The following is a 23,339-nucleotide window of genomic DNA, read 5'->3' as shown; positions in this document are numbered from 1 at the left end:
CACCCGTCTCTTTATTAGTGTCCATCACCCCTCCCCCCCCCCCTCTCCCCCTCCGCCCCGCACACAGCTGCTGCTGCCGTGGCCACATGCGCCCACACACACACACACACACACACACACACACACACACACACACACACACACACACACACACACACACACACACACACACACACACTCACACACTCGATGCTTTATCCTTCACATGATACGTCCACAATCAGCGCCACAAATTTAGTACTACACCGGTTCTTGTTGTTGATCTGAACACCCACACAGACGCACGCAAGGCTGGACGGAGCCTGTTGGTGTGTGAAGTGGAAGCTCGTCTACCCTACCCACACACGCACACACACACGCACACACACACGCACACACACACGCACACACACACGCACACACACACACACACACACACACGCACACACACACACACACACACACACACACACACACACACACACACACAGAGACACACCTCATCATCTTCCTTTCTTCTCATTACACTGAGACTTCAAACACTTGTTAAGTGCTTTGACTCACGCACTTCAAAAAGGGGAAGTACAAGGAAGCAAACTGAGCCGGCCTCCTACGGTGCTGCCATTTCCCAAAATGTGGCCGTGCTGCTGAGACTCACTGGTGCGCTCTGGTAATGTCGGTGATCTCAGTATTCACACTCATTCACAGTAGTGAAGTAGGACGTTTAAGTGAGTTCATGTTATATGGACGTTATATCCACGAATGAAAAGAAAAAGTTAAGAGCATTAACTTCTGCCCATTATGAATATTAGACAGTTCATGTCTAATGGATCTCTATGTTGTCCTTTTCTCTCTCTGCCCCCCTCCTCCTCCTCCCCACCCCCAATCGGTTGAGGCAGAAGCTCCGCCCACCTCTGAGCCTGCTTCTGTTGCAGGTTTCTTCCTGTTTAAAGGGAGTTTTTCTTTCCCTCCGTTGGAGATTTTTCTGTATATTGTTGTAAAGTTCTGTTGTAAGGACTTTACTGCCCTGAAATAACCTTTTGTGTTTTGACTTGGCGCTTTATAAATAAAATTGAATTGAAATAAAATAAAATTAAAGTCTGAAGACTTTTAATATCCTACCTAACTGACTAATAAGCTTGTTGCTAAGGGGATGCATTACTCACAACATCTTCAGTCAAAAGCCTAAAATCTTTTACATGAGTCAGTCAGGAGCACATGAAGTCCCGGAGCTCGTCAATGGCTGCACTGAGTTTGGGGCATCTTGGTGGACTGCAGCACTCCAGTGTTTCTATTAATTTAAAATAAAATACCAAGGCAAAGAAATCCTTTAAGATTAAAATTTTACATTTTTCAGCATATTATAATGACATAATGACTCTAAACTGTTTTCTCATGGTTGTCATGATCTTATTATCTCATTACATGTCTGTCAAGATGTCGTTTTCAGCCCGTGACTTGGATTACAGAGCTGTTACTATCACAAAAATTGTTGTCTAAAGATGATCCGGACATGAATGTGTCATTGTCATTTCAGGACTTCTGTACATTATGGATCTGTTCAAACTCACTGTCATTGTTCTTGGGATTAAAGTATTTCTAAATAAAATTAAACAATGAAAACTGTGATCCCAAGCAAACAGTTTGTCTCCAGATTATGTGATCATGAATGATTCTCCTCGCTTTGGTGAAAAACTGGCAATTTGTGATCAAAACAATGTCAGTCATGTCACTCATGCAACGTTTAAAGTTGTGCTGAGTTCTTGCTCCGCTGTGATTGGATCGTTCGGGGTTTCTCATCCTGCTCCATTTGAGTTGCAGTGTCATAAAATCAACACACTCGATACTTAAATTGATTTATGTACTAAATGGCGGCTGGAAATGGACATTTTAACAGAAAAATTAACTGAAAGCACGTTTAAATGTCCCGAAATATTCAATATTTTTCTTATTAATAACAGTTTCTATAAACACAACATCAATGCCTCCTGCTGACAACTATTATGCGTATATCCTTAAATCTAATATACTGAATCTGATCCCTTTGTGCCATAAAGCTCAATTGTTCTCCTAAATTGTTATGAACACGTGAATCAATTAACAGTAAACTATTATGTAGCTTGTTCAGATTTGATTGCACACCTTTCCACTGCTGCACATTCTGTACTCACAAGCCTGATGCAGTTTAATGTATTAATCCACAGCTGAAAATAGTCCTAAACAAAAGGCTCTATTCCGTCCTGTTTGAGTAACACCCATTAAAAGCTACAGGCCCCAGCTGTTTCAGGAAACTATTTATCTGAAAGTATGCAAATATATATTTAAAGCTCTTCAAGATTGTGAATTCTTCGGTGGGATCATTCAACTTAACGCTGAGAGCCACAGACAAAGTAGAGAACTCAGGAGTTGCTGTGACAAACTACGAGCCATTTGTTGGAAAATGAAAAATATAGAATAACACCTGTCTTATTCTTATAAAAAAAAAAAAATTTAAAACTCAGCTGAGAGATTTCTGACTCATTGTTTTCCTAAATTAAACAAGCCTCCTTCATCTGCGCTGCTGCTGAAGAATTTAAGGAGATAGTTCTATAAATAGAAAACAGTTGAGGCGCTCCAAACCAAACTTTTCATCCTTCAGGAAGAGGGCTCATGCCTGGAGTGAGCAGGAGAGGCAGACAGCGAGCGACAGAGGGAGGGAGGTGTGTTTATTCACGGCTGCTGTGACGCCTCCAGTGTCAGGTGACTTACAGGAAAGAAGTTGTTGTTCTCTTTCCCTTCGCTCTGTCTTTCTTTTCATGCGCCTGCTTTTTTTCCTCGTTTCATAACTCTTGAGATGAATTGTTTTTGTCTCTCTGGTCTCCGACTTCACCGCCACGTTGTTTACCGGATCAATTAATTCAGGGTACAAAAGTCAGACAGAAGTAAGAGGCAGTGCACCGAACTTACATAAGAGGATGAATTATTTGATTTGAACTGAAAGTTTTTAAAGTTGATGATGTTGAGCAAAAACAGTCTGTTATTACACAGAGATTACACTATTACACTGTAATAACCATCTTGGATACACAGTTCCGTACTGTTGTGTGTTTTAATGGCTTTTGGCTGAGAGCTATATGTGAAAAGGTTTACCCTAACCCCCCTGTGTGTGTGTGTGTGTGTGTGTGTGTGTGTGTGTGTGTGTGTGTGTGTGTGTGTGTGTGTGTGTGTGTGTGTGTGTGTGTGTGTGTGTGTGTGTGTGTGTGCCCATCCATAGCAAACTGGTGAGTGTGACACATTCCAGTGGAACGACTCACCATTAACCCAGCAGTGGACGGGACACAGATACCTCTGTCCACTGGGGAAAACTCAACAAAAACACATTGATGGCAGAGAAGTCGGTCTCAGGTTGGAGTATCTGAGTGGTTAGAAGTGGAGGGAACAGTAGTTATGGAAGTGACAGCAGTGGTGTTAGTCATGGCAGTAAAAAGAGGAGTAGTAGTAACAGAGAAAACATCACTGTTATTGCAGTCACTCCAGTGTCACCCTGCCCCCCCTCCCCCCATGTCTTTCCTCCAACAATAAATTGTGCAGCGTTTTGGTTTTAGTTTTGTTTTTAAATGCACTTCAAGTAAATGCGAGCTGCAGTGAAAAAACAAAAAAGAACCTCGGCGGAGGGAGATACTGTAGCTGAAAACAGGAAGGTCATTAATCTTAGAGAGAAAGCGAGCCGATTTACAAGTCACAGCACACGAGAAAGCAGAGAGACTGCAGTCCAGCTGCTTATCCGTCTTTTCTTTTCCTCGGTTCTTCCGCTCACTTGGTGGCTTCGTTTTTTATTCTTTCAGTCCCAAAATGAAGTCAAAAGGAAAGACAACGGTGACAGATTGAAGAGAAATCCAATAGATGTCAGCTGGAAGAAGAAAGTTGACATTCACCCCTTCACATCCTCGAAACCAGAACCCGATTTGGCCCTCCATTCACACAATACATCTTCATTCATGAATTCAGAAGTCCTCCATCCTTGTGTTGCAGTGTAGTAACCAGTAACCCCTTATTTTGCTGTCACACAATATTCTCGTTGTAGTGCATTAAGTGCTGCTGCAACAGAAGCATGACTAACTATTGAAATCCCCATTTTTAAACTCGTGAGTGACGACACCTGCATCGTGTCAGTCATATTGAAACAGGAGATGGCAGAAAGTGGTAAATAGAGCTTTAACCTGCTGCATCTAAGAGGCATCGCAGAGGAGCAGAAACCTTCTGAGGAGGATCCAATGTTGTTTTGTGGGTTTGTCCGGGTTCACTACAGTGAAGGTGACGTAGGTCCTTCAGTCAGTGTGCATTATGTATCTTAAAGCACATCTACTGTATGAAAATGTTCTTCTACTGGACTCGTCTCTGCCGGAACAACCAACCGTTACACCGTGTTTTCGTAGGATTTCTACCCGACTGGTGTTTGATGATGTTACACTGCACCACATAAACTCACTGAACAGATGTGATACAAGTTACGCATTTTTCTGATTAATGGTGCATTAACATGAAGCTCGAGGGCTTCCACTCCTCTCTCCTCGTGTTTATGTACTTGTTTATTGACGTGTTCTTGGGCCTGAAGAGCCGGGAACTATGTTCAGATTTCAGGGGAATCCGATTTTTCTCTCCGATCAGATGTTCAGGACAGACGGTCCTCTCTCTTTCTGCTAACACTCTGCTAGCAGTAGTGTAGATTCGGCTCCTTCTGTCTCTTTGAAAATGACGTTGTCGCCGCGTGTCGCATTGCGAGTGACACAAGAAATCTGATCCGAGCCAGCGGAGCGTCCGGACTGAGACGAATCTGCAGAAATCCGAATCGGTTTGGATCCGGATTGAAAAAAAAGTGGCATTTCATGTTGTCTCCTGCTGTTCAGACTGGAAATCAATCTGGATATGACAAAAAAAATGGGATTTGCGCCGGCAGTCTGAACACAGCCTGAGATCCAATCACGAGTGGTCGCTCCAGACAAACTGTGCTACTTTCCTCAGGAGAGATTTCAGATGAAGTTATGACACTAAAATGTCCCAAAAACTCTGAACTACACGGCGATTCACTCCAGCCAAGCAATTTCTGCTTGTTCGGTGGCACATGTCTGGAAGACGGAACAGATTATCGCCCAAACCCCACTATGTTTCAGCGTTTATCTCTCTGTCATTGCATAGTTGCAGAAAGTTTCTCCAGTTTTGTAGTGATTAAATCACCGAGGTACATTTGACACTATTATTTGTAGCAACCGGATTACTCCAATCTCGTTAGTATTTTAAAGAGAACAGTTATTAGGTTTTTATCTATAATCCTGTTAAATAAAAATGTTTGTTATATCGATGAAATAAGTAATATGATTTCAGTAACCCAGTTTGATGCACAGTAATCTATTACATCTCCGCTTCCTGCTGCCCTCCTACACCCGACCAGACTGGCTGAGTCAGCTCCGCTGCTCTATCACGACTCAGCCAGCCTGACACACTTTCCCTCCCTGCGCTCCCTCCCCCCAACCTTCCTTCATGAATCTCTTCATTCACTCGGGAGCAGCGTTCAAAACTTCCTCACTTCTCTCTAGTTTTGCCTTCTCTTTTGTCTGATCGAGCTCCTTCCTTTCATATCTCCCTGCACTGACTATAAACATCCCCCCACCACAGACTCCACGCTTTTCTCCTCTGTTTTATTCTTTTGACCCCCTTTCTCTCTCTCTCTCCCTCTCCCTCTCTTCCTCTCTCTTTCTCTCTCTCTTTTTCTCTCTCGCTCTCCTTCACTCCCTCCCTGCTGGCTGCCTTCAGGGTAGCAGAAGGGAAGTGAATGGCTTCAGCCCTCCCAGCTGGTCCCATCACCCAGCAACCCAGAGCAAAACAAAAGAACACACACACACACACACACACACACACACACACACACACACACACACACACACACACACACACACACACACACACTTACACACAAGCCTACCAACAGGCACACACACACACACACACACACACACACACACACACACACACACACACACACACGGCTCCACCAGCAAATGAGTATATGCATGTTCTTACACATGCAGACAGATATGCAGATGTATGCACACACACACACACACACACACACACACACACACACACACACACACACACACACACACACACACACACACACACACACACACACATCCGTCCCCCCCTTTGCCCTCCCCAACTCACATCCATAAACACAGCCAGCCAGCCAGCCAGCCGTCCCCTGCAGACTCCCACCCATCATCCTTCCCTCCAGTCCCCCACCCATCGCCCACGGTGCCCTTCTCCCCTCCCCACCCAGCACCCTCTCCAGACACCAAGTCCTTTGTCCACACTCTGCTCTGCCCTCACAAAAAAAAGACATATTTGGGGGAGAAAAACAGATGAACATGTGTTGGTCCCAAAAAAAAAGAAGGCGACACAACATGCAGTTAAATGCACCATTTGTGTTTGTGGTGCGCGCACACACACACACACACACACACACACACACACACACACACACACACACATACACGCACTCATTCACATTCATGCATAGAAAACTGCAAACCGAGCACCAAAACAGAGCTCGACTGTTATCTTTAATTCAGTAAGTGGCCTGAAGCAAATCACAGCTCCACAAACCTGCACGGTGGCGTGTACACCTGAAGCTAAACTGCCCCCAACATCATCTTTATGTCAACAGCGTGCGCCAGTCAGTGAAGTCCACAAGTTATTACTCCTGGGACCAGGGCCATATTAATCAAATAAGGGGCCCCGGTCCAAAATGTGTATGGGCCCCAAATGCCCGTCAACTTGTCTGTTTGCATTGCATGTGTTTTGTTTGTGTATTAAAGTATTAAGAACGGATGAAACATTTGCGATTGAGACCAGGTGTGACTTGTTCAGCCGGATGCACCGTGAGCGTGTTTCAGATGATACTATCGGACCTTATTGTTGTCAATGGCTACAGACAACAAAGCTGTCCACAGGTCTGTCACTGAGTTAGTGAGTGGGAAGTGACACTATTGGTTGGCCGAATGCAGTGACTTCATGTATTTGTTTCAAATTAAAAGCCATAGTTTCAAATTAAAAGCCCTCTCACGTTTTATACCTGGTCTATCCACATAACCTAGTCTTGTTCCTTTTTTGAAGTCAATGAATATTATGACAAATGCAATAATTTCTGATTGAAGCCAAATGTTCAATGTGAAATTGTTTTGATCTTATCTGCTACAAACGCTGAGAAATACAAGTTTTTTCAAAAATTCCTCAGGTTTTTTGAGGTTGAGTTTAACAATGTCTTGCGGTTTTTAAGCCTTAAGTCTTAATGGTTTGGGCACAAATTTATCACATGATCTTAAATTAAATGCACCACACAAGCACAATATAAGATGAAATAATGAAGGTCTCAAAACTAGATTTTAAGTTGGGCCTTAATAATAATGCAGGTGACTTCTTAATGCCCCCATGTTTTCAGTTTGTAATTTCCATTAGTGGTACATACAGTATTAACAAACATTAATGAACTTATTACAAAACTTTGCTCCAACTGGAATCCAGAATCTTTGGGCCACTTGTGGGTCTGAGGTTTGGGGTTGTTGAACAGTTTGGATGTTCCTGACAAGCTACAAGCTGAAATGTGCTGGTTTCACAATGAAGTTGTTACACTGATGAGCCAAAACATTGACCACTAACAGATGAAGCGAATAAGGTTGATTATCTTTTAAAAATGGTGCATTTGAAGGTGTGGGGTGTATCAGATTGCAGGGGAACGGTCAGTTCTAGACCTGAGCAACTTTGACAAGGGTCAAAGGGGTCTGGTGAATGAGTTGGAGATCCCCAAAAACAGCAAGGCTTGTGGGGAGTTCCCTGACAACATCGCCTGCCAGTTCAAGGAGGGACAGGGTTGTAGATGAACATGCTGGAAAAAGTCTTGTTCCGTGTCAGGTTCTCGGATACTACGAGGCACCCTCAGAGGTCTCTTCCTCAACCTGGTGGATTGGCACACAAAGGACCAACAGCATGTCAGGGAGGGGTGGTCGTAATGTTTTGGCTCATCAGTGTGTGCTGCAAGTGTTGCTGGAGTTGCGACCCCGTATTTCCCAACTTTTTCCTATCTACATGTACCTTGGTCGTAGGTTAAGTTGTGCCAAAAATCCCGATAGAGTTGCACTCCTACTCGGGCAGTGATCTAGCCTTGAGCCCGGCTGTAAACTTGTACCTTCATTCAGACCTGTGAAGCTGTGAATCAAGTTGGAATTAAGAATTGGACTGTAAGACAAGTAGGCGGTGAATATAACCTGCGTTAACCGGCATCTACATTCCATGACCCATGGGACTTCTTGAATATCTCGGATGGGACTCATGTCCTGTTATGTTACATATTAACTGTCTTTGCTCTTGATCTCTTGCATCACTACATGTGAAAAGGTCATTTAAGCTCAAAGGTCCAATTTATTGGTATCTCTTCAATTTATGGGAGCCAATGTTGGCTCAAACATGTTGACGGTAGGACTCGTTCCCCAGGACCAACACTGCTAACCAAACGCTGCTAACCAAAGGCTGCTAACCAAACGCTGCTAACCAAAGGCTGCTAACCAAACGCTGCTAACCAAACGCTGCTAACCAAACGCTGCTAACCAAACACTACTTACTACATACTGCTAACCAAACACTGCTTACCAAATACTGCTAACCAGACACTGCTAACCAAACACTGCTAACTACATACTGCTAACCAAACACTACTTACTACATACTGCTAACCAAACACTGCTTACCAAATACTGCTAACCAGACACTGCTAACCAAACACTGCTAACTACATACTGCTAACCAAACACTACTTACTACATACTGCTAACCAAACACTGCTTACCAAATACTGCTAACCAGATACTGCTAACCAAACACTGCTAACTACATACTGCTAACCAAACACTACTTACTACATACTGCTAACCAAACACTGCTTACCAAATACTGCTAACCAGACACTGCTAACCAAACACTGCTAACTACATACTGCTAACCAAACACTACTTACTACATACTGCTAACCAAACACTGCTTACCAAATACTGCTAACCAGACACTGCTAACCAAACACTGCTAACTACATACTGCTAACCAGACACTGCTAACCAAACACTGCTAACCAAACACTGCTTACCAAATACTGCTAACCAAACGCTGCTAACCAAACACTGCTAACCAAACACTGCTTACCAAACACTGCTTACCAAATACTGCTAACCAAACACTGCTTACTACGTACTGCTAACCAGACACTGCTAACCAAATACTGCTAACCAAACATTGCTTACTACATACTGCTAACCAAACACTGCTTACCAAACACTGCTTACCAAATACTGCTAACCAAACACTGCTTACTACATACTGCTAACCAGACACTGCTAACCAAACACTGCTAACTACATACTGCTAACCAGACACTGCTAACCAAACACTGCTTACCAAACATTGCTTACCAAATACTGCTAACCAAACGCTGCTAACCAAACACTGCTAACCAAACACTGCTTACCAAACACTGCTTACCAAATACTGCTAACCAAACACTGCTTACTACATACTGCTAACCAGACACTGCTAACCAAACACTGCTTACCAAATACTGCTAACCAAACGCTGCTAACCAAACACTGCTAACCAAACACTGCCTACCAAACACTGCTTACCAAATACTGCTCACCAAACACTGCTTACTACATACTGCTAACCAGACACTGCTAACCAAACACTGCTAACTAAATACTGCTAACCAAACACTGCTAACCAAATACTGCTAACCAAACACTGCTTACCAAATACTGCTAACCAAACACTGCTAACCAAACACTGCTTACTACATACTGCTAACCAGACACTGCTAACCAAACACTGCTAACTAAATACTGCTAACCAAACACTGCTAACCAAACACTGCTAACCAAATACTGCTACCCAAACACTGCTAACCAAGCACTGCTAATCAGGCACTGTTAACCAAATACTGCTACCCAAACACTGCTAATCAGGCACTGCTAACCAAATACTGCTAACCAAACGCTGCTAACCAAACACTGCTAACCAAACACTGCTTACTACATACTGCTAACCAGACACTGCTAACCAAACACTGCTAACTAAATACTGCTAACCAAACACTGCTAACCAAATACTGCTAACCAAACACTGCTTACTACATACTGCTAACCAGACACTGCTAACCAAATACTGCTAACCAAACGCTGCTAACCAAACACTGCTAACCAAACACTGCTTACTACATACTGCTAACCAGACACTGCTAACCAAACACTGCTAACTAAATACTGCTAACCAAACACTGCTAACCAAATACTGCTAACCAAACACTGCTTACTACATACTGCTAACCAGACACTGCTAACCAAACACTGCTTACCAAATACTGCTAACCAAACGCTGCTAACCAAACACTGCTAACCAAACACTGCCTACCAAACACTGCTTACCAAATACTGCTCACCAAACACTGCTTACTACATACTGCTAACCAGACACTGCTAACCAAACACTGCTAACTAAATACTGCTAACCAAACACTGCTAACCAAATACTGCTAACCAAACACTGCTTACCAAATACTGCTAACCAAACACTGCTAACCAAACACTGCTTACTACATACTGCTAACCAGACACTGCTAACCAAACACTGCTAACTAAATACTGCTAACCAAACACTGCTAACCAAACACTGCTAACCAAATACTGCTACCCAAACACTGCTAACCAAGCACTGCTAATCAGGCACTGTTAACCAAATACTGCTACCCAAACACTGCTAATCAGGCACTGCTAACCAAATACTGCTAACCAAACGCTGCTAACCAAACACTGCTAACCAAACACTGCTTACTAAACACTGCTTACCAAATACTGCTAACCAAACACTGCTAACCAAACACTGCTTACTACATACTGCTAACCAGACACTGCTAACCAAACACTTCTTACCAAATACTGCTAACCAAACGCTGCTAACCAAACACTGCTAACCAAACACTGCTTACCAAACACTGCTTACCAAATACTGCTAACCAAACACTGCTTACTACATACTGCTAACCAGACACTGCTCACCAAACACTGCTAACTAAATACTGCTAACCAAACACTGCTAACCAAATACTGCTAACCAAACACTGCTTACCAAATACTGCTAACCAAACACTGCTAACCAAACACTGCTTACTACATACTGCTAACCAGACACTGCTAACCAAACACTGCTAACTAAATACTGCTAACCAAACACTGCTAACCAAACACTGCTAACCAAACACTGCTTACCAAACACTGCTAACTAAATATTGCTAACCAAACACCGCTAACCAGACACTGCTAACCAAACACTGCTAACCAAATACTGCTAACCAAACACTGCTAACCAAACGCTGCTAACCAAACACTGCTTACCAAATACTGCTAACCAAACACTGCTTACTACATGCTGCTAACCAGACACTGCTAACCAAACACTGCTAACTAAACACTGCTTACCAAACACTGCTAACTAAATACCGCTAACCAAACACTGCTAACCAGACACTGCTAACCAAACACTGCTAACCAAACACTGCTAACCAGACACTGCTAACTAAATACTGCTAACCAAACACTGCTAACCAAATACTGCTACCCAAACACTGCTAACCAAGCACTGCTAATCAGGCACTGTTAACCAAATACTGCTACCCAAACACTGCTAATCAGGCACTGCTAACCAAATACTGCTAACCAAACGCTGCTAACCAAACACTGTGAGACATCACACGTGACAGCTGTGGATAACACCACATCTGGAGCGAGACCGAACGAACGACAACTGACAGCATCAGCTGTTTGAGAAAAAACGGACCAATACCAGTCACAGCACCGAGGGGAAGAGGTCAAAGTTCATCAAGCAGGAGTCAGCGGACAGCGGAGGAACAGGGAGGACATTTGCATCCAACACCAGAGACCAGACATACACACACCTGTTGTCAAATAACACAAGTTCCACACACTGAGCACACAGCTGGGTGAACGATCATGTTTCCATCACGTGAAGCTCGGAAAGCTCGTTTTTTGATGAGCATAAAAATTCGTTCACAACAATAGAAACAAATGTCGGACTAAATAAATCTCAGCTAAAGGTCCATTTATACGAGCTCTTTTCAGAGCTTCCACATCCCATAGTCTTCCTCAGCGGATTGAGTTTGCTCGGTTGCCGTGGAGATACAACGTACACGAGTTGTCATCATGCTAAATTAATATGGAATTTTGATCACATTCAATTTTTCGAGTTGCATGAACTTTATTACCGTAATCATTTTCAGTCTTACGAACAATGAGACAGCAGCAGTCTGTGATTAATAAGACATGAAATGTAACACAAGTCAAAGAAATACATTTCTGTGATGTGAATGTGCACATCCTGTACAAGACATCAAAACGTCAATACATGTTCCAGGCCTCATAAAAACTGCATTATCATGCGTGGATGTCAATGCACACGGCTGTACTCTTATTGATTCTGTGTTTTGTTGTTTCTATATCCTGTTTTCTTCTGTTGCTGGAATGTCAGAGTTATGAGCCACAAACACAGCAGATTATTTTAACGGATAGTCCTTGAAGACGAACTTAAATGGAGATGCTATTGTGCAACCAAATAAAATTAATCTTTATAAAATCCCGGGGAAGGCAGTCAGAGTGCGGCAATGACTGCAGGGATAAAAAAAACAAACCGGACTACTAAATATTTAGTTTAACTTTCTCCTTCGGCACAGAGACTGAGAGCCAAACCAAACCTGTAAGAAAAATGCTCCGCTTCCAAGCTTTTTCAGCCCAAAACCGCTCAAATAAACAAATACAGGGGAAATAAAATGAAGTGAGATTTTTTTTGGAAACAACACAACATGGAAAACCTGAGAATGTGAGCCGCGTCTGAAGGCTGCAGGAATATAACAGCAAATGGGACGGAACATTTGGGGGGAAAATGATCCGAACGGAGTCCAGAGTCCGAACTCATCCCTCAGATAACGTTCGTCTAAAGTGGTACAGTTTGGTCTGGGTCAACGCTAAACCGGTTCTGGTTCAGTCCGGTGGTGACTGATGGTTGAAACAGGATATGAAGCATAAAAAGGGTGAAAAATAAAGCCCTTAAATGGTGAATTGAGTCTAAACTTCACAGTCAGATGACGGACTGACGACAAACGAGGGCTTCATCAGTTATTATCATTACCACCTACATTGTTTTATGTAGATTAGACCACTAAACAATATCATGTTTTGAAAGAAGCTGAGTGTTTTTTTTTTCACCTGCAACCTAAATGAAGACAAATTTGGGAAAAATTCGGCCTTAAATTGTGTCTTCTGGTGAATTTTTTTTTTTTTTTTTTTGGGGGGGGGGGGGGGGGGGGGGGGGGGCTTTAACTGGCAGAAAAACTTGCAACACCATCCTGGTTTTGAAAAAACAAACGGATTACAAGTATTGGAATATATCCAGCCACGAGGCACCATTTGCTCTGATTTGACATGCGTCATGCCATCATAAATTTGTCAGTTCGTCAATACGTAGCAACACAGGCAGGTATCATTAAATGTAACAGACACTCACAGTTTCAATCCACACTGGTTGGTTTTTGCTTTTATTTATTTTTTTATTAGGGACTTCTTCTGTTTCTGTTCACCAGCCCAGTCCAGAACAGCATGTCTACAACAGGCTGGACCAAATCCCTCCGAGGCAGTCTGGCCCGGCACCAGTCCCAGCACCAGTCCCAGTATACACAAAGAAACACAATACAACCCGGATCAAACGGAAACACCTGATCACACACACACACAGATGGAGATGTACACACACACACACACACACACACACACACACACAGTGCTAATACAGCAGAGCGATATGTTTGCTGTCCTCCTCATTAATTATTGAAGAGAGAAATCTACACAAGAGCCAAGAGTCATGACAACCAGCTTCAGCTATCCAGACACACACAGAAGGTATCTTATAATGTTTCATGAATCTATGCTACTACTTCACCACCACTACTATAACATGTAGGAACATTCATTTGAGCCTGTGGTATTTTGGACTCTGTATCCACGCTGAGTGAAGCTTGGCTCTGCTGCCTGACTAATCTAACATCTGATCTAACAGAGAACGGATTCCAAGCAGATTGTTTAAAATGTCATCTCAGCAAAATCCCGGTGTCAGCACATATATCGTCCGATATGAATTGAAAATTTGAACTTTGTGTCATGCAGATATCCCCTTTAAATAAAGTGATTCAAACTGTGTCGCTCCTTCAGTTAGCCAGCAGATATTCAAGAGTTTGAAACAGCAAGTGCAATCCCTCACTCTCTCCATCCATCGATCCATCCCTTCATCCATCCCTCCATCCATCCATCCATTACTCCCTCCATCCATCCCTCCATCCATCCATCCATCCCTTTATCCATCCCTCCATCCATCCATCCCTCCATCCATCCATCCATTACTCCCTCCATCCATCCCTCCATCCATCCATCCATCCATCCATCCATCCATCCATCCATCCAAACATCCATCCATCCATCCATCCATCCAAACATCCATCCATCCATCCATCCATCCATCCATCCATCCATCCATCCATCCATCCATCCATCCATCCATCCATCCATCCATCCATCCATCGGCTGAATGGGAGCCCCAGAAGCAGAGAAGTAAAGACTGCATGAGGTGAAGTCACAGATAGATGCTTGTGCTCTGGCAACAGCAGGATGTTAGTTATTGTATTTTGGTCCACTTGTCAACACTCTCAGCAGCTGGAGCAGCAGCAGTGTCTGTGACACATAACTCACAGAGGCAATTAAGGGACATTAAAACCCTCACTGCCTGAAATTTGTCATGACTCAGTCAAATGTGAGCCCGTGAGACGTGATACACATGCATTTGGATAACACATAAAAATGCACATAAATCTGTCAAAAGTCATATTGGAAAGCAACAGACTCCTCACATTTGAAAGTTTTCTTCAGTATCACAGTAATCCAGTGACGGCTGTCGTTACATTAATACATATATTGCAAACAGAAACTGCTGGTAATTAGTTCAGCATACTTTGATTTTCTAAATTTCACAAAATGTAAATGAATATCATCAAATATCAGCAGTTCTTAGAGCTTTGTTTAGCTGAACCTGAAACATAGAAAGTGTAAATACAGTTACATGAAATGTGATACTTTATCTGCATGTGTTCATGATTTTTCACGTTTCATTTATTCTACAGTAAATTAATATGCATATGTGACCAGCTGCGTGAATGCACACTGCTCGCTTCCAGGCAAAGCCCAAATTATGCTCCACACATCGTCATTCAGTCAGAGACCCAAACAGTAATCTCCTCAAATGCTACTCTGCACCACTGACACAGATATCAGCCTCTTGAATGGCTGCCAAGCTGACGCAGCGCTGTATAACAAAGTATATAATCATTAGGCCATAATCATACAGCGGCTGGCAGCCAAATATCCCAACATCAGGGCTGAGCTCTTAACACTCCCGCAATCATTCAACATTTCGCCATGGAAGATATTTTTCAGGTCACTGTCCACTGCAGACTACAGAGTGCCCTGAAAACAGACTCCGAACACACTTAAATTACAGCATGTACACCGTATTACACACTTTAGAGTCTACAGGCAACATACTTTCAATATCTCAGTAAACACTTTCAGTATACCGATAATATGAGAACGCCTCTTCAGAAAGTGACTGAATGAGTAGTGTGAAGTAGGTGCTAAACAGATTTGTACATATGTGAAGTAGAAGCCACCCAATTACAGTGATCACAGTAAATTGCCACTTGTCTTGATCAATAAACGGATCAGAAGCTCACAATAATTCTGACTCAGTTTTTGAATTTTCTACCTTTTTATACAGTACAAATGTCAATTTTAGTTTTGCCCCCCACTGTGCTGCCAGTGTCGCGGTCAGCGGTCGTCCTTTACGCATTTTTTCTTCGGGTGATTTTGCTTTTGTTTTTTCTTCATAACAAAATTGTGACAACAGCAGATCCTGTCTTATTTTTTGTCTGTATCTGCTCACTGATGTTCTGACGTAAAAAGGCTAATCAGAGGTTAATAGTTGTGTCGCCTTTGTAACTTTGGTGCAAAACAAAAACCATGAATCAACCTCTTTCTCTGGCGCGTCACTCCGTGATGACGTAACATAATTGTGATTTGCCCCATGTGCATCACCCCCCCCCCTCCACTTGCAGTTTTGAAACATTTCAAGAGAAAAAAAATAAAGATAGCCAACATAAAATAGGTTGTGACTCAAAACCATAAGTGCCAGAGGTGGGAAGGTGATTTATAAACATATCGCAGTCACCAAAGAGTGACGGTGCATTATAGTAACTACCTGACTCCTCCCTGAGTTCCTGCATGGGCTCCTGACCTGGCGGTCGACCCACAGCGGACACAGAGGCGAAGAAAGACTCAAAAACTAGGTGGAAATTATTCCCTGCGCTTAAATACATTCATGTAATTGTAGCCAGCAACCATTGTGATGACATTAACATCATCGTGACCCTTATTATTCACCTCTGCATGCATAGAGAGATGTGTGTGTGTGCAGCTCTCTCAGGCTGCATATGACCTCCAACAACCACCATCATTAAGTCCAAGGTCAAACCGGTCCCAGCGCTCTCGGAGCTTCTTACAAAAGGTTATAGTTGTGAACGTGGAGCCGTCCTTCATCTCTACTCGCTCACGACAGCTACGCCTTCATCCCACATTTCAATCCAATCAGAGCCGAGCGTGCGGCAGCTCGACGGTCAAACGGCAAACTGAAACTCAAAAAGTGGGGAAAAAAAAGTGGAGGATGATGAAACTCTTCTGAGTTTTAATGCGTCCGGTACTTTGAGTTCTGACCAACCTGTAAATCTACAGTTTTCCCATCAGCCTCGGCTGTTAACTGATTTGCATATTACAGCATGCTGACGTGAATAAGTGAGTCCCCTTGTGACTGTGAGCATGTTAGCAAAACACCACAGTGTCTTCATGCAGAGTCACAGAGGTCAGAGAAGAGTTCTGATGAAGACGTCTTGGATCAGCAGCGACGTTACCTTCAAAGTGGAAAACATGATGGACTGAGTAGCTTTATTCCTGCTCTCTGAAATCAGATAAATTGATCTGAGTAATCGAGACTCCAAGCTGCTTTACATAATCGTTACTCTGAGACCTGAGCGGTGCATTCAAGGTGCAGTTTGTGGTCAAATATTTCTTTCTTGAACACATGAAGCTTTCTGGTATTTATGCAGCGTGATGACTGTCATGTGCATCGTGATGAAACCCTGAGCAGCGTATTGTCACAGGACCGGAGGAGCTGTGTGAGCATGATGCAACGTGGACTACAACACAGGTAGTGAAGCCATGAGTTACCGTGGTAACGTGATAACATCTAGAGGACTCAACGTGTGTGTGTGTGTGTGTGTGTGTGTGTGTGTGTGTGTGTGTGTGTGTGTGTGTGTGGCTTAGTTCATGTACAAAATGTTTCTCAGTGGCCTCTGAAACACCTATCTACCTATTATCTACGTATCTATCTATTATCTATCTATCTATTATCTATCTATCTATCTATCTATCTATCTATCTATCTATTATCTATGTATCTATCTATCTATCTATCTATCTATCTATCTATCTATCTATCTATCTATCTATCTATTATCTATGTATCTATCTATGTATCTATCTATCTATCTATCTATCTATCTATCTATCTATCTATCTATCTATCTATCTATCTATCTATTATCTATGTATCTATCTATCTATCTATCTATCTATCTATCTATCTATCTATCTATCTATGTATCTATCTATCTATCTATCTATCTATCTATCTATCTATCTATCTATCTATCTATCTATCTATCTATCTATCTATCTATTATCTATGTATCTATCTATCTATCTATCTATCTATCTATCTATCTATCTATCTACCTGTCTATCTATCTATCTATCTATCTATCTATCTATCTATCTATCTATCTATTATCTATGTATCTATCTATCTATCTATCTATCTATCTATCTATCTATCTATCTATCTATCTATCTATCTATCTATCTATCTATCTATCTATCCTCTCTGAGTGCAGGCTCATCTATTATTAATACTTTGTTTTTTGGCTCCTGTTAAGAGGTCTGCTCTGCAAACGCTGCTTTTCTGACATCCGATCCTCCAATCCACGTGTGGCTGTGTGTGTGTGTGTGTGGCTGTGTGTGGCTGTGTGTGTGTGTGTGTGTGTGTGTGTGTGTGTGTGTGTGTGTGTGTGTGTGTGTGTGTGTGTGTGTGTGTGTGTGTGTGTGTGTTCTGCATGTACAGTATATGTGCCTCAGATCTCTGCTTGTTTCGTCTTGTCTCCTCTGGATCTCTTAATGCAGCTCAGTCCTCCTCGGTCATCAGCCTCTACTGGAAGCACACGTATGATGGTTTAACGTTTTAATGTAATTTGCTAATGTTACGAGTATTTTAATAATATTAAAAGTTTCATTGCACCTATTTGAACACTACTCCTACTTGGAAATATCTAAATCAAACACTTATATATCTAAATAATGTTCATAACTATGTGACATTATTAAAAAGCCCTGGATGAAGGTAGAAAATGGACCTGAGGTTGTATTTCCAGAGTCAAGAATGAACCAACATGCTCCATTTTATATATTCAAAAATCTATAAATAAAATGATAACTATATTTATGTCAGTTTTTGAACACAATTTTGTTTAATTATTTTAATGACTGCCAGTGAAATCCTGCTCCACTTTTCCTTCCCAGCCATTTCCTGACTGTTAAAAGATCTCAGAAGATAAGAAATAGTAGCGTTCACATAGTAAAATAACATTCGGTATTCACGCGTTGAAGCACTAAACATCTTTTTTTTTTTACACATTCTCACACTACAGAGATGCAAAATACAACCTCGCACACAGCAGCTAATGCACCTAAAGTATCCAAACGATAATGTCTTGTTTCTCCTCATAACGCTTCACAGCTGATCGGCGAGATTTTGTATTTAAAGTGAAGCCGGACAATCAAGCGCGTGAGAGAGAAAAGAAAAGGAAGGAAGCGAGCGAGAAAAGGGTGCTTGCTTGTGTGAATAATGGAAAGGAGGTCAGTGCCTGAAGGGGGGGCAGGCGAGAGGGGGTGGTGGGGGGACCATAGAGCTGCTACGAACACGCATCAGATCGCCGATTGTGATGCTGCATCGATAAGTAACGCCTCAAAATGAACTTGTGTCTCATCTTTGCACCTGCAAGTCTCATTAAATTCACATGACTGAAGGTACAAATGCTACAAAATATGAACTGCACACTTTAATGTCATGCAAAACCTCTCACCTCCGTTGTTATTATTACAAATGGAAAAAAATCACATGACATATGGAGACAAAAACAGTAATAATGCATTTAATGAAAGAGTCTTTTACAACAAGTGTTTGGTCAAGTTGCCACAAATAATTAGCGTAAGTGTTTCTATGGGATCGTCGTGACAGACATTGATATCTTCTGTTGTGCAGGTTTTATTTGTTTTTTACGTTTTCTGAAACCAAAAATAGCAAAAGGATTGAACCGAATGTTTCCCTGCAATCGTCAGCGTGTCGGCCCACTGGCGTTATTTAGTGAAACATGGCCTGCTGTTTGACAATACGAATAATAATGTAAGCTTTAAAAGTTTCTTATCAATCTCAGCGCTAACGAGCTCCTCTTTTACATGTACTTTCAGCACCTGTTGAGCTTCAGCATGTCTTTTAAGCACAACATCATGTTTGTAGCTATCAGATGAATGCTGCACAAAATTTTGTAAAAAAACTCAGAAATGGTCAAAAAAAAAAAATACAACTGTTTTAACAGACGGGGTTAACGTCTTCGTGTTTTATCTTTCAGTTCGACATGGCGGTTGAGTCACTACAATTCCCATGATCCTCACCCACAGTTCAGTTCAGCAGCTGTTAACAAAATGTGGCTCCACAGCTGCTGAATTCAATCACAAGTGAACTGATTTAAACTGTCTTTCACGTCACTATTAGCAGCTTATGGAGGCAGAATTTTAAATGTTTCTCTCTGAAATGCATTGTGGGAGTTGTAGTTAAAAACATCCCCCTTGAGCACTTTATTTACACAAGCTTGTACCTTTAACTTTTTTATCGAAGAACCAGATACTTAATGACGCATTTCTTATGAATTTTAAGTTTGAATCAGGAGCATATCAGCTCCAACTATGAGTCACCCAACATTTTTCTATGGGAGAAATAACCAGGATTTATTCTGGAACCAGGGGCGCTCCAAAGTAGCACCCACCATTTTGCATCTCTATAGCAACAGTAAGTGGACCAGGATTAGCAAACTGTCAGATCTATAGTAAAAAAAAAAAACGTTCCATGACCCCCCCATGATCGCTTTTAATCTGTCATTTTACAGTCAGAGTTTACAGACAGTTTTTCCACGTCCAGAGCAATATTTCTGAAGACCTGGTGATTGAGAGCTGACGGGAGCCGCAAGCGAGAGTCCAGCATGACGTTCAACAAATGGCAGTTAAAGCCCACGACATCGCAGGAACATGATCTGCACCTCCTGCTGCCTGACCGGCCGGTGAGGCTCCGTCCACGCAGCAGAATTTAAAAAGGATTATTGTGAATTTCAGGAGTTCAGGTCAGACCTAAACATGCTCTCTTTTACCCACAGGTCCATATTAACGAGCTTAATGCAACATGTAGACGCGGGGGGGGGAGTGGGGCGGGGGGGCACCGAGCCGAGGGTCTGAGGTTCTCCAGATAACCCGGCTCACCGTGTCGGTGAAACCTAGAGGGGAGATACCTGCACTGGTCCTGCGAGCGTAGAGCAGCGGAGTAACGCCAGTCTTACTGAGGGATTATTGTGTGGTGATGCTATCATCACAACCACTCTCCCACTGTCTATTTATAGTTCACAGAGCCCTCCCTCACGTCCCCCCACCTCCCTCCCTCCCTGTCTCTCTTTCAGTCAGATTCTCCATACTGAATGCCAAAAGCATTAAAAAAAGGAGAAGGTCAGAAAAAAAAAAAAAGGAACAGAACCACTAACCAGCAGTTTTAGACCAAGAAGTGCTCCACCTGTCTGATATCTCACACTGGCAACTTCATGTATGACACGCACATGCAAAATGTCACCACAGAAAACATTACAGCCGCAGTTTAGTGTTCCATTCAAGGCCATTTTGAGCAAACATTGCAAGAAATTTGGGACTTAATTATTGCGCATTTCATTGAAAGTGCTTCTTTAAGGGTTTTAACCTGTAGATGCATTTCTCCTGTGGAGTGTTTTTTGCACTATTAGGTTGAGTTCATTGGTCAGGTGAGAACCAACTCAGCCACACTTCCCCTCGAGCAGCAGCTGCTGCGTGCGTGAGGATTTTCTGAGGTCAAAGTGAGTCCAGATTTGGTCGTCAAGGCAGCGTTCAGAAATCAGACTCTCTCTTTAAACGATAAGCAGGTGGGTAGTTTGTACTGGATCGGGAAAGTCTACTTTTAAAAGTCTCGTAGGGGTTTCAAAGTGGAAGTTGGGTTTCCGACGTACGATCCCGGGCTGCGGGCGGAGACGACGAGCACTGCATGGCTGCTGATTTTTGTCTGCCAAACAGACCGCAGCGTCTGAGCCGCCGGCCGGGGACACAGACGAACCACAGCACCTTAATCTGGATTAGCTGCTAAATTAGAAACCCGGTTGATTGTGTAATCCTGTCGACAAAATTCCTCTACAGCCCCCGTGGCCATTTGACGGCAGCGAATTTAGTCATTTTTAGACAGATGCTGTGGAAATCTATGTATTAGGACACAATTAAAGCTTCTAAAAAAAAATCTGAACGCTATTATATCCTGCTAAGAACAAGTGACCACATAAGATTTCTGTGAAGCAAAGTCATCCCGAGAACAGTGGAATCAGAAGTACTTCTGGTTAATATCAGAATGGAAAAGTCCCAAATCCAAAAATGGAAAGAAGTAAATGAACTTCAATTATCAAAAGTAAAAGTAATCAGGCTCCTGTGTGCCACACACTTTATAAACAGTTCAAGAGTTTAATCCAAACTCAGAGTTCAGGTCCCTCCAACGGGTCACCAGACAGATCAGGGCATCTCGACATGATTGATGGGAGACAAATAAGAAAAAACAAAAGTCTGTAACACAAATCTGTGCACATTTCGTTCATCTTTTCTCTCATCTTTTCCTTAATTCAACCTCATAAATGAAAACGTGAGAAGTTTAGAGAGGAAATGTCTCTTCAGTGGATCTGATAACAACTCGTAGACATCTGAAACTTGCCAAGTGATACCAGAAGAATTAAAATCTATACTAATAAATTATTCCTATAGAAGCATTACAATAATGCAACCCACGTGCAACTGAGTGTCTAAACTTCAGGTGAGTAATAATAACATTTAATAACATTTTAAAGACACTCTTCATGAAGAGAATAGAGCGATTTCCATCCTTAATATTGTCATATTTGTCTCCCTGCAGTTTGGAAATGATGAACCTCGCGCACCACAACCCACGTGTGTTTCTGTCCCAGGTCGGGAACGCTGTGCTGCTCTGGAGCAGAATATATCTGTCAGTCACTGATGGTGTGTGAGAGCTTAAAGACAACTTGGTTATATAATGCAGGCAGCTGCAGCTGCAGCTGCAGCAGCAACAACAGAACAGCACGTGTGCGCTGCTTCCCTCTACAGACACTTCATCTGACTCCCAAAGGTTCACGTCTCACTGGTATAAAAATCCTGCAAAATCTACCGAAGTACTTTTAATGGTCAAGAACAGTATGAAACTTAAAAGATGTTTTACAGCCTTGTGCTAAATTTAGCATAAAACTGATGCTGCAAACACTTTCAGCTCGTCGAACTGACAGATCCAGTTTGGCACAACAGTCTGTCTCTTTCAGCAGAGGAAGAAACCCAAACTGTGAGATTATATTATGATAAATCATGTTTCGTTTGTCAGATTTATGCCGATTTTAAGAGCATTATCAATTCATTTGTAAGTTGCATCTGTATACTTGGTGTACCGTGTATCAGCTTTAAGCAACATGTAAGCTTCAATAAATAGCTTTTTTTCCAGTGGAGTTTGGAGGCACACTGTCCACGCGCGATACTGTCGTGCGTAATGGGAAGTCCACGCTGCGCGTTTCCACTTGTGACAGCCTCGTCTGATGGAGCAGCAGCACCTGCCCAGCCACGGGACAGACACATGGCTTACATTTACAACACCGGGAGATACTTTCTGAAATTGTT

The 23,339-nt window shown here is 42.4% G+C and overlaps 1 protein-coding gene across 1 annotated transcript in view; it reads right to left on the bottom strand.

Moving 5' to 3' along the window:
* The window catches only part of LOC138213576 (SERTA domain-containing protein 2-like), a 45,007-nt gene that overhangs the window by 21,523 nt on the left and 145 nt on the right, over window positions 1–23,339 (bottom strand).

This window comes from Embiotoca jacksoni, unplaced genomic scaffold (assembly GCF_022577435.1).
Source record: "Embiotoca jacksoni isolate LCO1_2020_lvr unplaced genomic scaffold, fEmbJac1.0.p SCAF_61, whole genome shotgun sequence".
NCBI classification, from domain to species: Eukaryota; Metazoa; Chordata; class Actinopteri; family Embiotocidae; genus Embiotoca; species Embiotoca jacksoni.
This window is presented reverse-complemented; position numbering and strand designations above follow the sequence as displayed.